Raw genomic sequence first — 16539 nt, 5'->3', positions numbered from 1 at the left:
GATTCAGTGATATTATTAAATTGTTCAAAATGATCTATACATTGCTCATTGTTATACAACTTAAATGTAATTTGTTTTGCATTTTTAAAAATCTAAGTCATACATGTTTACTTTTCCCTAAGATGGAGCAGGTGATTGGTGATGGAGAAGCACTGAACAATGCCACCATCAGAACTCTGAATAAGACTCAAGAGTTAATCGGCTTTATTGACAAAATGCAAACAACTATTCAAGGTACATTTATTGCCATTTAAATGGGTTTATCCCAAACAGTTGTTGAGCTACAGACGCCTATCCAGCAATTATCTGGTTGTCAGAGATAGAAGTTGTTTGGCGATATAAGGGCAGTTCTTCCTTTTTGCGTGTACTTTTATTAACTTTAAATAGTTATTTAAATCAACGCAGACTTTCTTCTGGTACTGAGGTTGATAGCATACATGGACAACTATAGGACTTCTAGCACCCATGGTAAATTATATGCTACATGTATACTTTCTTTGTAAAAAAAAAAAAAATATATAGTGGCACCCCTACCAACTCGGCATACTAGACAGCTGCCTAATTTGACTATGTGGCCAGATCTGTCTTTCTAGTGTTTGGAAGCTTTGTAAATGAGCTCTTAACTTATCTTTCTTGCAGTATTGGTGGAAGTGGTTGAAAGCCTAAATGAGACGAGCATTGATACACAGCTCTCTGACAATTTGCAATTAAATTATGAGGATGATGTCTCCTTAATGCTCAGTTCTATGAGATCGAAATATTTTGATGATCAAAGTCAAGATGCTACCAAAACCCTCAAGTAAGCTCTTTTACTTTCTTGTTTTTGCGATATATATGTAGTAGAAGTATTATTAAATACTCATCTACAGACACCAGACAAGCCAGAAGGCTTGTTTTTCCCTCAGAAATCTCATGGTGCTTCCACAACCACAAGGGATTCTGGTGTATATGTGTGTAACTGTATATATATGTGTATATATATATATATATATATATATATATATATGTGTGTGTGTGTATGTATATATATATAATAATATTAGTATACATGTTAGTACGTATACATTTTATATTATTAATGGAATAAGTTTTTATTGAGATTTTAAGAAAAAAATATTTTTATATAGGTCCAGAAAGAAAAAGTAAAATACAATATTAAATCCATGAAAAATATCGAAGCATACGAATACTATTTTATTTTATTATATTATAATACGTACATATATTTGTTTTGTTTATTGGATGTCTGTTCACAGGGGAAAAAAGGAATTGCTAAATCAAATATATCTATATAAATTAAAACACACTTTTAAAATGAGTTGCCCTTTTCATTTTTTTTTTTTTATACCGCCTGTCACAAGAACACAAGAAGTTAGAGGAATTCTGTAGAGAGTACCAGACAGCTTTAGAAATTGAACCAATAGCGGTATTTACTTTTATCTGAGTAGTTTTTTTTCCTTTTATGATTTATCAGAGTATCAGAAGGCTATCTACACAGAGTTAAGAAAGAATATGAGAAGCCACGCCAAGATTTAACAAAGTTAAAAAATAGTCTTGAAAATGCCCTTGCACAACGTAACAACAAACTACTGGCAGCGGAGGATTTGTTGTATGTGGCCTCTGCAAACACCAACAACACCAACAATCTGCTGGTCATTATACAAAGAAATCTGGCTGATTTGAGGGTGAGTTTCAGAATTTATGTTTATAATTACCTATTAATGTGGTAAAACAATTGATCAAGGTTAAAAAAAATACCTTTTGCCCTACTTTTTTCCCATTTGAAACATCTTTGCGTACCGGGGGAACTCTGCATTAGTCTTAGGGTCTGCAAGTATGAAAGTTGACCCATGGACAACAAAAAAAAAACAAAAAAAAAACCTAAGGAACAATCAGTGTGGTGCGGTAAAATAATTTCAGTGGAATGTATTTTTATTTATTTTCCCTTACAGACAAAAAAACACGACCTTCAGCAAAATAAGAACAGTTCTGTGTTGTTGATTGAGGAAGGTCTTGGGCTGGTGGATGATGCAGTTTTGCTTGCAGAGGACACCATTAATGCTACATCTGTATGTATCCAGGTGTCACTGAATTAATTGAACCATAGAGAGTCATTTAATGTGGATTTAATGCTGTAATGTTGTCCATAGGTTTTGGAGACCCACCAAGAGGAGCTTCTTCTTTGGAATTCTAAACTGAGACACCATGTAGATCGTCTGGTAATGCAGATGGCCAAAAGAGACGCACTTGACATGGTCTATAAGGCAGAAGATTATGCAGCTGAACTACACAAACTTTCTGCTTCTCTAAATAGGTAAACATAGCAGTGTTAATACCAAAATGTAGTTATTAATTCATCCAGTTCAGTAATATTTCCCTGCCATCCCAGGTGACACTCAGGATAGACTCCTCCTCCGTACCTGAGATAGGGCAGGACTCAAAAACTTAAAAGCCCCCTCCCCTCCTACTAGCTCCAGTGTTTTTTCCTGCCCTACATCAGGTAGGGAGGACTCGTCATCCCTTTTATTGTTTTTTCCGGCTCCAGGTGGAGCCGTGTTCCCTGGGCTAAGCCCCCTTGCTGGGGGATACCCTGCACCTTAAGCCGGACGGCTGGTGCTGCGCTGCCCGGCGCTTGGCTATATTTGTACCTTGGTGGTCCCGTATGCTGCGATGTCCGCGGCTGTGCCTCGACGGCTCCGGCTGTGCCGCCCTCGTCCCGGCGGCGGCTCCGGCTGTGCCGCCCTCGTCCCGGCGGCGGCTCCGGCTGTGCCGCCCTCGTCCCGGCGGCGGCTCCGGCTGTGCCGCCCTCGCTCCGGCGGCGGCTCCGGCTGTGCCGCCCTCGCTCCGGCGGCGGCTCCGGCTGTGCCGCCCTCGTCCCGGCGGCGGCTCCGGCTGTGCCGCCCTCGTTCCGGCGGCGGCTCCGGCTCTTCTGCCCGCGTCCGGGGAGGCTTCCCGGTCCCCGAATCTGGGGCTTGTTGTGGCGGCCATAATGGCGGCGGCCGACTTCCGGTCCAGCCTCCTGCTCTTCCTGTAGTGCGTTCCAAGCCTCGTTTTCGTTCAAATTTGAAATTTTGGCGCCATTTCCCCGCTGTTGCGGATTTCTGCCTGATTCCAGCATTCTGTTTTGAGTATATATATATAAAGGTAGGTGATTTTATTTATTTATGTGTTCCTGCTGTTTGGCTGAGTGCTGTTACAGTTTTAGATATGTCAGCCCCGGATATCCCTGAGCCGCCCTCTGTTGAGGACAAGCCTAAGAAAGCTGTTGCTAAGTCCAAGCATGCCCAATGTTCTGGGTGTCACAAGGCTTTGCAGGATTCACGGAAGAAGCTTTGCTCCGCTTGCCTGAGGTCCGTAGCGGATTCTGAGCCGTCTGGGGGTAGAGAGTTTTTGACCTGGCTTAAAGAGGAGATGCAGTCTACCTTCTCTGCCTTCCGTCAGACCGTTCCTGTTCCTGCCTATCACCTTCCGGCTGCTCAAGACCCCGCTCTTCTGGGACTTCAGCCGTCGTTTTCTGACTCTGAATTTGACTATCCAGAGGTTGAGGAAGGTTCCTCGGAGGAAGGAGAGATCCGGGAGGAGAGTTCTTTTTTGTTCCCGGTGGAAGAGATTGAGACTTTGATTTCTGCTGTCAGGTCAGCCATGCGTTTGGAGGAGTCTTCCACTCAGAAGAGTGACCCGTTCTTTGGTACCAGCTTCTCCAAACGGTCCGCCTCTTTTCCTGTTCATCCTGCGCTATCTGACATTATCAAGCAGGAATGGAACCACCCGGAAAGAAGGGTTAACCTGTCCAGAAGGGTTAAGCGTATGTTTCCCTTTGATGAAGACTTTACTCAGTTCTGTGCTACCCCTCTGGTAGACACTGCGGTTATGAGGGTCTCCAGAAAGACTGCTTTACCGCTGGAGGATGGCTCTCATTTCTCTGACCAGATGGAAAAGAAGGCAGAGGCTGCAGTTAAAAAATCGTTTGAAGCTTCTGCTGCCATCCTTAAACCAGGTATTGCTTCTGCCTCGGTTTCCAGAACAATCAAGATTTGGCTCTCCCAGATCGAGGAGGATATTGCTGCCAAGACCCCCAGAGAGACCATTCTCAAGAATGTTGCGGCGGTAAGATTGGCTGTGGATTTTCTCTGTGATGCCTCCATTGAGAACATCAGGATGACAGCCAGAGCTTCGGCGCTCTCAGTTGCAGCCAGAAGAGCCCTGTGGCTTAAGGCCTGGTCAGCGGATAATGCCTCTAAAAACAGGCTTCTTAATATCCCTTTTAGAGGTAAGACTTTGTTCGGGGAAGAGCTGGAGTCCCTTTTGGAGAGAACCACAGGGGACAAGCACTGGATGCCCCAGCGAAAGCCTCCTTCTAAAAGACGACAGTCCTTTCGGCCATTCTTCCCGGGACAATCTAGGGGCCATGGTTCCAGATTCAACCCCTCGTCCAGAGAACAGAGCTTCCGAGGCAGATTCCCTCGTGGAAGGGGGAGATTTGACAGACTCGCATTTCCCAAAGCGTTTCAAGATCCCAAGAACTCTGCATGACGCCTCTTCCATTCCGGTGGGAGGAAGGCTCCGATTTTTCAAGGTCAATTGGTTCTCACTCACCCGAGACCCTTGGGTGACAGCCATTGTATCACACGGCTATCGTCTTCAATTCAGGACCAGGCCTTCAGACCGGTTTTTGATCTCCCACCTTCCTCCAGACCAGGTGAAGCGGTCGGTCCTGTTGTCTACCATTCAACAGTTGGCAGACCTCAGAGTCCTGGTTCCTGTTCCTTGGCCAGAACAAGGCCAGGGGGTTTATTCTCCGGTTTTCCTGGTCCCCAAGAAGCCGAGGGGTCTTCGTCTCATCATGGACTTGCGTTTTTTGAACAGTTACCTTCAGTTTGTCCGGTTCAAGATGGAAACCGTGAGATCCACCCTCGACACCTTATGCCTCAACGATTTCATGGCTTCATTGGATCTAAAGGATGCATATTTCCACGTTCCCATCCATCCATCGCATCAACGTTTCCTGAGAGTGGCGATTCCTCGGGGTTCGACTGTCCAGCATTTCCAGTTTCAAGCCCTTCCATTCGGTTTGTCGGCAGCCCCAAGAGTCTTCACAAAGCTTTTGGCAGTCGTGGCAGCGCATTTCCGGGTTCAGGGAATTTCAGTCATTCCTTATCTGGACGATTGGCTTATACATGCCCGGACAGAGCAGATTCTTCGGGTTCACCTTGCCATAGTGATTGACACGTTACAGGATCTCGGCTGGATTCTGAACTGGGACAAATCCTGCACCATTCCCTCTCAACAACTGACGTTTCTAGGTCTTCGCCTGGATTCCTGCTCCGGGAAAGCTTTCCTTCCTCCTGCCAGGATCAAGGGGATTCGGCTCCTAGTGCGCAGGGTTCGCTCTGCGCACCGCACTTCTTTGAGGTTATGCATGTCCCTGTTGGGCAAGATGGTCTCCGCAAGGTATGCGGTGCCCTGGGCTCTGGCCCACATGAGACTTCTTCAGAGATTTATCCTCGACAATCTAGAAGACAACCCTTTGGCTCTGGACAGGCTTGTCTGTCTTCCACCGCATGTCAGAGCCTCTCTCGCCTGGTGGCTCCAACGAAGCACCCTTGCTGCAGGGAGAAGATGGTCTCTTGTCTCCAAGGTTCTTCTCACCACCGACGCCAGCATCAAGGGGTGGGGCGCTACGTATCGGGACCTGTTCGTGCAGGGTCTCTGGTCTCCAGCCGCGAAGCTTCTTCCTTCCAACTGTCTGGAATTGCTTGCAGTAGAAAGGGCTCTGCATCACTGGGAACATCTGCTCACCGGCAAAGACATTTTGCTTCGCTCCGACAATCAGGCTGTAGTGGCCTATGTCAACAGGCAAGGAGGCACAAGAAGTCCTCGACTTCTCCGTATATCTCTCAGGATTTCCTTTTGGGCAGAGTCCCGTCTCATGACTCTGTCCGCTATCCACCTCAGAGGCACTCTGAACTTTCGAGCGGATTTCCTGAGCAGAACTCCGGTACTGAGCGGCGAATGGGCTCTACATCCGGCAGCCTTCGACCTCATCGTCCAACAGTGGGGCTTACCCGAGATCGACCTGATGGCATCCAGAGACAATGCTCAAGTTCCTGTTTTCTTTTCCCTCAAGCCTCAAGATCATCCTTTGGCAATAGATGCCTTCGCCCAGGAGTGGAATTTCCGTCTCGCCTACGTTTTTCCTCCGTTTGCTCTGATCTCCAGGGTCCTTCAAAAGATCAAGAAGGATCGCGCCTCCGTGATCCTAATAGCACCAGACTGGCCCAAGCGTGTCTGGTATTCGGACTTGATCACTCTAGGTCTCTCTCCCCCTCTAAAGCTCCCGGCTTGGAGAGACCTTCTGCATCAGGGTTCATTCCTTCACCCAAACCCTGCCGTGTTCCACCTGACGGCCTGGAGGTTGAACGCGAACTGCTGAGAGCGCAAGGTTTTTCTTTTCGTGTGGCTGAAACTCTTCTGCACAGCAGAAAGAAAATTACCTCTCTGCGGTACATTAAGATCTGGAAGAGATTTCACGGTTGGTGTTGTTCCAGAGGAGTTTTGCCATCTTCCTGTTCTTTGGCCTCCATTTTGGACTTCCTACAGGAGGGATTCGACAGTGGGCTTCAACCTTCCACTATCCGGGTTCATATATCTGCCATCAGTTCTCTCCTGGGATTCGAGCTTATATCTCTGCCTGCGGTTAGACGTTTTGCCAAGGCCATTGTCCGGATGCGTCCTCGTTCTGTCACCAGAATGGTTCCTTGGGACTTGAATCTCGTCCTTCGTAGACTAACGTTACCTCCTTTTGAGCCTCTTCAGTCGGTTTCTCCTGTACTTTCTATCGCTGAAGACTGCCTTTTTAGTAGCCATTACTTCTGCTCGTCGGATTTGTGAACTACAGGCTCTGTCTATGAAGGAACCGTTTCTCAGTTTTTTCCCGGATAAGGTGGTTCTTTCTCTACCGCCGGAATTTGCACCCAAGGTTCAGTCGGCTTTCCACAAGAGTCGGGAGATCGTGCTGCCTACCTTTTTTCCTGCTCCTGCCTCGGCTGCAGAAGAAGCTCTTCACTCCCTCGATCTAAAGAGGTGCCTCGCCGTCTATTTGGAACGGACTCTGCCCCTGCGTAAGTCCTCGCGTTTGTTTGTGGCCACTTCGGGACCCAACAGAGGTGTCAGCATCTCCAAGACTTCCATCGCTAAATGGATTGTTGCGTCCATCAACTTGGCATATTCTGCGGCTGGCCAAACTGCTCCCGTGGGGATCCGTGCCCACTCTACCAGGGCGGTCTCCACTTCCTGGGCCGAAAGATGCTGTATTTCGCCTGACCAGATCTGCAAGGCGGCGACTTGGCGGACTCTCCACGCTTTTGTACGGCATTACCGTCTCGACCAGATGGCTCAGGAGGACACTCTTTTTGGTCGGAAGGTCCTTGAAGCTGTTTTGTCTCCTTAGGTCTTCCCACCCTTCTGCTTTGGTACATCTATCCTGAGTGTCACCTGGGATGGCAGGGAAACAGGAAGTTCTACTTACCGAGAGCTTCTTTTCCCTGCCAATCCCTGGTGACACGTTTTTGTTCCCTCCCTTCCTTTTCAATAAATTTTGTTGCATCAGATTGCTTTTCCTGTGTGGTCTTTGGTATTCACTGGAGCTAGTAGGAGGGGAGGGGGTTTTTAAGTTTTTGAGTCCTGCCCTATCAGGTACGGAGGAGGAGTCTATCCTGAGTGTCACCAGGGATTGGCAGGGAAAAGAAGCTCTCGGTAAGTAGAACTTCCTGTTTCATATAAGTCAGCATTGCCATCTACCTTGGTTTTGTCACGGTATTAAGTTAAATGGAAGTCAAATCTAAATTGCTACAAGCTGGGTAGTAGAAGATGTGATTATTTTATTAAAACAAATGCATAAGCAGAACAACACATCTGCTATTCAAAGCTGTGAACCTTAGTTGTAGAGTTTGATGTGTTTTAAATGGTTTTTTTACTCATTTTGCTACAAACTCTTTTCAGCAAAAACATATTTTAAAGGGACAATATAATAATATATCTTTTTTTGTGTGTGTTTCCAGTTCTCTTTTAGATGTAAGGAATGCCTCTTTGAATGCCACCAGTGCGATCCACTCTCACACAGATATCAAAAATATGATTGCGCAATCAGAGGTTCTTGCAGAAGAGTGTAACCACACAGTTACAGGAGTCCTGGCAATGGTAAGGTCTTCAAAGAGCGTCTAAAGAACATGGAATGGAAAAAAGATTACTGTTAGTGTTATCAATCCACAATTACATTTTAATAGACAATTGTATTAACACTCTTAATAGACTTGTATCCTAATGACATCCATATGCTAAAACATATACAAAATTTAGGTTAAGGTACACCTTCTATAGCCAAAAATCTCCAGTACAGTATCAAAGATTAAGCACATTTTATTAGAACGTGGGTTTTTATTTTTCAGATTATTTTTTTAACTAGATTGATTAATGTTTATTAGAAATAATGTCACTAGTTACTGTTACTTAAGATCAGACAAATCATTGTCATCAGTTAACCCTATGAACTATATGATATGTCGCCTAAGGTTTTAGCCCTAAAAAGTAAGCACTGATGTATAGTTTAGTTAACTGGCAAAAAAACCCAACTAATAAGTTGTGGCTTCCCTGGCCTGGTACCCCTGTAATAAAGTAACCCAGAAAACATGTGTCTTACAATGACAGAAATCATACACGAAACCCATAGAAGAACTATAGAATGGATCTGGTCACAAACAAAATTCTCCTTAAAGTAAAAAAATAATTTAGATGTCCAGTCTTATGTGAAAGCATCAACATCCGATCACTTTCCAGACCTCTGTTTGCTTAGTGTTAGAATATATTTTGTCCTTCACATCACAACAATGCAAAAAGCTTATTGGATCTCAGGGTTATGGACCCCCAAACATTATGTAGATAACTTTTTGGAAAAGGACCATCTCCTAGAACTCATTTTGTTCTAACATTTTATATTATATTATTATTATTATTATTATTATTATTATTATTATATATTATATTATTATATTGTTTCTGCTGTGCTTAGTTTTTAGTAGTTATCCAATGCCTACATCATAGTGTTGCCTATAACATTTTTTTTTTTTAATTGTCCATTTGATTTGTTCTTATAGCGTTCATATTAAAATATGTATGGTGCCAACAAATGGCACCCTTGACCAATTTAAACCAAATATTAAGATATAATGCACTTGATAAATGTGTAAATGACAGACAACATATACCACCTGACTTGAGCTTAATTTCCCAACCTACCTTGCTGACCATCGTTAACATTTTATCACTGCAGGTATAGCATTGAAAAATCGCCCTCAATAGAATATACAACTTTCACTCTAAGAACACAAACAAACACAAATAATTTTGACTTTTTACATCATTTAAAAAAATCTGATAACTATATGTTTTCTTTTAAAAGGTTTCAGGGGGAAATGGATCTTTACAAGTTGCACCAAAAAATTCTATGAAGTTCAGCACACAACTTCTAAATGAGGCCAAAAATTTAAGTCTTAGCACGGAAGGTAAGGGTTTGGGAACTTTTGAATGATATTTTTGTACCATATTATACTATATTTTTGTCAATACCATAGCTTTACATAACTTTAGGAGTATTAGTTACTTTAATAATGATAGACGTTCTTATTTGATCCAATAAAAGAATGGTTATATGAGGACGCATGCCACAAATCTACGACTTACGTAAAGGTAAGTTACCAGCTCCATCTGGCACTGGCCCACAAGGCATTTACCCGGTTTGCCAGTTGGCCAGTCCGGGCCTGCATACAAATAGATCACTGTTTATTTCAGTGATTCTGTGTCATTTTGGATCTTTTAAACAAAAAATGGAAGCTGAAAGGTTATGTGGCTTCCGCACTGTAATCAAATGACACTTCGGTATGACAATGTGCGGTTACCATCATCATCAGACAGGGCAGAAACGCCTACTGACAAAAATAAAAATCCAATTTCTTATGCCCAACACTTGTTTGTCCTTGACAGTTCTTCCTTTCACATATTTAAATTGGTAATCTTCTCAAACTCTTTTGTTCGTTCCCATAGGTCTTGTGTCTGGTTTGAACGATCTGAAAACAAAAGCAGATACAATACAAAAACGCACTCATGCATTTACACGTCAAATAAGTGAACACCTGCTTGCTCTGAGAAATTTACCAAATGGTAAGTAGCATTAAGGAGTATTCATTTACTTCTAGCTGTACCTACAAATTGTACTTTCAGTAATAAAAATGTGCAACTCTGATGGAAATGCAGACAAAAGAGTCTTTGTACAGGTGCACAATAGAAACACATAAATGATTTGCTTCGGTTTAATTCTTGACCATCTCAGCATAATCCTCTGTTCATTCCAAATGGGCATCAACAAAACAAAGCTGAATTTTATCCTAGTGTAAAAGGTATCTTCTTTACCTATAAAACAAAGAAACTTTTTTCAGTTTTTATAGCAAGAACCTATTAGTGTCTGCTTTTTTGTTGCCTATGTTCCTGGAAAAAACATTTACAGTATTAAATAATTATTTCTTGGGCATATTTATTAGAGTAGGTGGAACACTGCGTTTAAAAGGGAGGTACCGCAAGTTGTCAGACATTATATATATTTGAAAAGACTCTAAAAGAAGAAATGTATGGTTTTGCGATGACAACGTAATGAATACAGTAATGACATCACGCTTATGTCATTAATGAGACATTGCTATGCTTCAGAAACTGAAAATGTGATGAGACTGCCAAAAAAAAGAGAGGTCTCCTAAGATTTATTTGCTAAACATATTGCTGGAACAGAAGCTTTAATTATTGATTCAGTTCAGACATACAATGCCTAGACTTCCTTCTGAGAGCGAGGCCTGCTTACCTGTTAATGGCTGTTCAGTGTGATTTTTCTGACAAAATAAGTCATTAAATGCTGTGAATATGTTTCGATACACACTTAAAGGCTGTAACCGTGCTCCTAACAAAAAGGTGTCCTTCTTTTGCCTTTTGAAATGTTGAGAAGCATAATTTCTGAAGTAACCTCTGAGCTTCCAAGCCCATGCTTTTATTTCTTGCAAAACAATCACTGCGTATCCACATCCCCAACAGGGCAGGAGCCACATTAATGTCTGTGAGTAATTTAGTGTGGGGTTAGTATTAAAATCGCATTCATTCGCATAAGAATAATCCTCATCAGGATTTTGTGTCCTAAATTGAGAACCACTCCTTAATTCGGGTTTCAATAACAGCCTCTTTATATGTACTTTTTCTTAGAAATGTTTTCCCTTTTCTCAATTTTCCAACTTCACTTTTCAAAGTGAAAAAATTCATAATTTGCTTTATCTACCCTGGAACAGATACCAGTGAGAAACTACAAGCTGCTAAAGAGCTTGCCTTGTCTGCCAATGTCCGTGCAGCTGGCACTTTAAACCATATCACGAACTTCAACCAAAAGGTGTTAACTGCGTCCTCTGCGCTGTCCAAAGTCAACGACACGCTGCGGAAAACCAACGAGCTTCTAGCGGACTCATCCAAGACAGGTATGTTTCCTGCATTAATGCGCTCGCTGATACTTTGCTGCAAAAATATAGGGGGCACGGAATACTTTGGCATAGAATGTACAATCGTTATGGAAGAGGTTTAATATGCTGCTCTGTAAAGCCCGAGCAAGAGCCAAAGCAGAGCTTGGCCAGGCTTATTGAGTCACCTCAAACTCTGGAGACAAGCAGACAAAACTGACCAAATATCTCTTATCTACTGTCAAATTCTAAATTTCATGTAATAAGGGACCCCATTTCCAGCTTGACTACCAGCTCATGGTCTCCCTCCCCCCGAAGAGCTGTCACAACTGCAGTGAACCAGAAGCGTACACACCATGACAGTTCTTCGGCCTGATAGAGCCTTCAGCCTCAAGAGGTTGAGCCCCAAAATAAGAAGACAGGGACTTTGGTGATCCAAATAGTGTGGAGATATATACACATATACAGGTACCACAGAATGCCAGGTCAGACAGTAGCCAGCGCTGGGTTTGTTATACTAAACAAGTAGTCAGAAAAAGCCAAGGTTGGTACACAGCGCAGGTAGTCGGGATAGCTGGGTTTGGTAGCTGGGTTCTGGAACAGATTCTCCTGATACGTATAACAGGAACACAATAGGGTGCTTCTTAATAGCAGTTCTGGGTTTTTAAATCCATCGCAGGGATGCCTCTTGTTGCGCGGCACAGGTTGGCCCTCTAGTGCGCATCACAAATTTGCCTGCAGCCCGATGGGACTGCGCTGCAGACGGCTGTCGGGTAGGCACTGGCAGAACTGGCTGGCTGCCGCTTGGTTGCCGGTAGTAGGACTTTTCTTCATGACAAAGGCCATGCTAAGAACACACAACGCACCCGAATATAAGGTTCACCTATGTTAATGTTTTTATGTATACTGTATGTGCAAGCTTCTAAATATGTTTGGTTTCACCAGCGGTAACAGCGGAAAGCAGAATTAAAGAAGTGGAAACGCAGGCCAACATTTTATTGGATAGACTGAAACCTTTGAAATTGCTTGAGGAAAACCTAAGCAGAAATCTATCTGAAATTAAAGAGCTTATTAGTCAGGCCCGTAAACAGGCCGCATCGGTAAGTGTGATAAAAGTGTTACGGAAAAAAGAGTTTCAACTATTACCTTTTACTGATGACTTATTAGTCAGCCATAGATAGTATAAGGCATATTTAGAATAAAGGTCTCAGTACCATAAAAACAACCCCTCCGATGGTTAGCACTATTTTTATCAGTTACCATACAAGTGGAAGCAGATTTCCAAGAAAAACACATATCTAGGTGGTTAGCCAGGCGAGGAAGATGGCCGCATAATCCGAGAGCTCCGCACCACCCGCTCTTACTTTCGCCGATTAACGCCTGTTCTACCTGACATGGGACGAAACAAGAAGGCTCCCACCGAGCCTGCCACGCCGGGGACCAGCGGCAGACACCCGCCGGCGTCCCTCCGGGAATATTTTCATCCCCCGGCACTTCTACACTCGGAGCCGGAGGGGCCTGTCATGGCGCCGCCCCCCACGTGCTCTCAATCTTCGGAGGGCTGCCCTTCCCCGCAACGCACGGACGATCCACCGGAGCTTACCTCGCGCGACTGGCGCCGCATCTTTTCGTCACTGCCGACGAAGGATGACTTCAGCCTCCTGGTTGCCGAGGTGAAGGAGACGGTGCGCGCCGAGGTTACGGCCATGCGGGCGGACATTTCGCGCCTCGATACGAGGCTCTCTGCTAATGAGGTCCGGGCGCGGGATGTGGACCGACGGTTTGCTGCCTTCCAAAGATCCTGCTCCTCGCAACTCGCTACGCTGTTCTCCCACCTGGAGGACCTTGACAACCGGGGCCGGAGGTCCAACATCCGAGTGCGGGGCTTACCGGAGGGCGAACGGCCTGAGGACCTCAAGAGCATCCTACACTCCCTCTTCTCCTCGATTTTGGGCAGGCCCGACGGCCCCGATGACAAGCCGATTAAGTTCGACCGGGCTCATAGGGCCCTGAGGTATGGAGGGGGCCCCGGGGATCCTCCCAGAGACATAATTTGCTGCCTCCATAGCTTCGCGCTCAAGGAGGAGATTATGGCGAAGGCGAGGGCCCAACGTTTTTGGTCCTTTGAGGGCCATAAGATTTCCCTCTATCAGGACCTCTCCCGATATACGCTCCAGGCCAGGAGGGCTCTCCGCCCGGTTACAGCGATGCTGCAGGATCGCAAGATCGCCTACCGTTGGGGGCACCCCTTCGCCCTGGTGGCACGCAATGGTGCTACGACGGCCACTGTGCGGGCCCCCGCGGACGTACCGCGGTTTCTCCGGGCCTTGGACCTGCCGGCGATCGAAACGGACGACTGGCTCAACAGGGACCCGGGACCCAGGACGCCGCGTTTGCGCGACGGGACGGGAGGTGACCGACGCACGAGCTCCGTTCGACGCGGCGGTGAGGATCGCCCCCAACCACCGGAGGATTGATGGGCCCTGCTCCCTGGGTGCTCCTGCTGCGAGGCGCTCGGAGCTGGCTGGACTTTGCTTTCGGGACTTTGCTTACCTGCTCTGTGGGTGCCAGCCTGCCCGCCGTGCCCGCCGCCGCGGTCGTTTGTGAGACTCTCCTTGCCGGGCCTCGCCGTGTTTTAGGACGCTGCCCGCCATGTGTTCCCATGGCCCACGTGAGCCACCGTTTTTGCTTGCCTTTTTGTTTTGTGATATTTCCGTTTGTGTTTCCCCCCCCCCCCTTTTTTTTTTTTTTGTTTTTCTTGTGTGTGTGTTCTATTGCGGGCCTGCCGCTACTGCTGTCCGGGAGATCTCGGCGTTTTGCTGGGCTTCGTCTGTTTTTTTACTCCCCTCCCCCTCTATTGACACGTATGGCTCTATAGGCCTCTGGACAGTTATGCTTTCCTATAGTCTCTACCGGAGCTTTCTCTGCACACACTCACTCACTCCTCTGTATGGTCCCGTATATTATTTCTATTTCTATATATATGTATGTATGAATATATATGTATATCTAAATGTATATATTTTTTTTTTTTTTTTTTTTTTTTTTTTCTCCGCCACCGGGGTGCCCCTATGCTCTGCTGGACCCTCTGGCCCATTACGGTTAGATTTATCGGTCTGTTCGTTTCATGAACCATGTCGACCTATGCTCTGCACACTGGATGCTGTTTTTTTGGTCTGTTACTATTGTACCACTTTCTATCACGAATGGCTCTATAGGCCTCTGGTCAGTTATGCTTTCCTATAGTCTCTACCGGAGCTTTCTCTGCACACACTCACTCACTCCTCTGTATGGTCCCGTCTATTATTTCTATTTCTATATATATGTATGTATGAATATATATGTATATCTAAATATATATTTTATTTAGATTTTTTTTATTTTCCGCCACCGGGGTGCCACTATGCTCTGCTGGACCCTCTGGCCCATTACGGTTAGATTTATCGGTTTGTTCGTTTCATGAACCATGTCGACCTATGCTCTGCACACTTGATGCTGTTTTTTGGTCTGTTAATATTGTACCACTTTCTATACTCACGAGCATCACGGTGTCTGCTTTCGTTATTCTTGCTGGCGTTATAATGTCCGCGATTGTTCTACTGTGCGGGTGGTGTGTTCCTCGCACACTACTTTATTTGTTACTCACCGTTGCGTTGTTGCTGCTGCAACGTTCACTTCTTTGTCTCCTAGCCTCACTTGCCCCGCGGGGCTTTGGTGTCACCACACTCGATACTGGTGGTCCTGTCTTCCTCGGCTGAGGCGCAGGTTTCCTACCAGTACGCGACACATTCTCCCTACTACTCCTTTACTCTCTCCCCTCTTCTTGTTATCGCCCTCTCCTACTTTTCCTCCTTCCTGTCGCTCTCATTTCCTCCCCTTTCCCCTTTCCCCCTTTCTCCGGGAGGCCGGGTCTCATCCTCATATAGATGGCCTGTCGTCCGACTCCGCTGACCCTTTACTCGATAAACGCCAAGGGCCTTAATCTTCCTGAGAAGCGGTCTAGGGCTCTCAGAGAATTTCGCTCCCATAGGGCCTCGGTAGTTTTTGTGCAGGAGACGCACTTTAAAGAGGGACAGGCTCCTGGCTTCCGGGACAGGCATTTCCCCACCGGCTTTTTTAGCAACAATCCAGAGGCCAAGGCCAAGGGGACTGCAGTCCTGTTTGCTAGATCGGTGCCTTTTGAGCTTAAGGGTACTCTCCTGGATGAATCCGGTAGATACACTGTCGTGAAGGGTCTTATTTCTGGGGTCATGTACACATTCGCCAGCATCTACCTCCCTAATAGGAGCCAACACACCGCCCTCCGCTCCTTTCGGTCCCTACTCTCTGAGTTTAGTGAAGGCGTACTGCTAGTCGGTGGAGACTTGAATGTCCCTCTGGTTCCTCGCTTCGATACCTCCTCTGGTACCTGTAGTACCCCGGTGAACCAGTTGCGCTCCATGCGTAAATCCCTAGCGGAGCTCCGCCTGGTCGATGGTTGGCGTGCCCTAAACCCGGAGGCCCGCGACTACACTTTCTATTCCGCGCCTCATAACCGGTATTCCCGGATTGATTACATTTTCCTCTCCCAGTCCCATCTTGACCTCTTATTGTCTTGCACGATCTTGCCGATGACTTGGTCGGACCATTCTCCTGTCTGCTTATCTCTGACTTCGCCTCTATCCAAGCCTGGGGAGTGGACGTGGAGACTCAATGACTCCTTTTTGCTGGATGAGACTTTGGTGGCTCAGACGGGGTTGGAGCTAGAGCGGTATTTTAGCGAGAACTCTACGCAGGAGACGCCCCCTCTGGTTGTCTGGGAGGCTCACAAATGTGTGATTCGGGGATTTTTTATACGGCATGGGGCGCAGCGAAAGAGGGCTGGCGCCCAGGAGATAGAGCACCTCACCTCACGCATCGCGCACCTGGAGGCCATTCATAAACACACCCTCTCTGATGCTTCGTACGGCGAGCTGTCCTCCCTAAGGGGCCAACTTGCAGACGTTTTGAACTCTCG

General features: G+C 45.9%; 1 pseudogene; it reads left to right on the top strand.

Annotated features, from left to right (window-relative positions):
• LOC149279538 (laminin subunit alpha-1-like) overlaps positions 1-16539 on the top strand; it is a 59559-nt pseudogene that overhangs the window by 31859 nt on the left and 11161 nt on the right.

The sequence above is a fragment of the Sceloporus occidentalis genome, unplaced genomic scaffold (genome assembly GCF_023333645.1).
Source record: "Sceloporus occidentalis isolate IW3139 unplaced genomic scaffold, rSceOcc1.0.p SCAF_162, whole genome shotgun sequence".
NCBI classification, from domain to species: Eukaryota; Metazoa; Chordata; class Lepidosauria; order Squamata; family Phrynosomatidae; genus Sceloporus; species Sceloporus occidentalis.
The sequence above is the reverse complement of the archived record's forward strand: the minus strand, read 5'-3'. Positions and strand labels throughout refer to the sequence as shown.